Raw genomic sequence first — 803 nt, forward strand, 5'->3', positions numbered from 1 at the left:
AAGACAGCCATCTAGGAAGTAGGCTCTTACCAGACACCCAATCTGCCAACACCATGATCTCAGACTTCCCAGCATCCAGAACTGTGAGAAGTAATGTTTGTTGTTTATAAGGCATGCAGTCTCTAGCCAACTGAACAGACAAAGACAATAACTGATTAATCCCAGAGCCTAAATCATTACCTAAAATAGTCTCCTCCCTAAGAGCCCCTAGTCCTTCGATTTTCACTCCCTTATTTTCTTCACAGCACATTTTTGAAATCAGATATTTGTATTTCTAATTGTATAGCTCTCCCTATACATTTCTCCTCATACATCTCTCCATTCATTTGCATGAAATGTAAACTAGTATCTAGAATAATGCCTGACACGTGATAGATACTCAGAGTTGTTGAATAAATGATGAACATAAATTTGGCCACCAAACAACGAGTTTTCTAGTCCTCACAAGCAGAGAGGGTTTAATCATCAAACCCTCCCAGGAGGGTTTATTTATTTCATATCCATCTACTACACTGAATAAAAGGAAAACAAAAATAGTTATGTTTCCAAGTTTATCTGAATCTTATTTTGCCATATATGTTTTCAAGTTATGTGATTATTATGCTGTCTTGCGTCTCCATGAAGCACCCACATTGTCCTGAAGTTAATTTGTTCTAGGCCTAAGGACCTACAGCATTCTCCCCACACAGGGCAGTGGGAGAAACTTTGAGACCTGAGCGGAAGAAAAGATGAGGGCAGAAGGGTCTCCTGATCTTGCTGTTTGTGCTCCACTTCTGTTATATTTCAGTCATTAAAATACATCA

The sequence above is a fragment of the Ailuropoda melanoleuca genome, chromosome 20 (assembly GCF_002007445.2).
Source record: "Ailuropoda melanoleuca isolate Jingjing chromosome 20, ASM200744v2, whole genome shotgun sequence".
In the NCBI taxonomy this organism is placed as follows: Eukaryota; Metazoa; Chordata; class Mammalia; order Carnivora; family Ursidae; genus Ailuropoda; species Ailuropoda melanoleuca.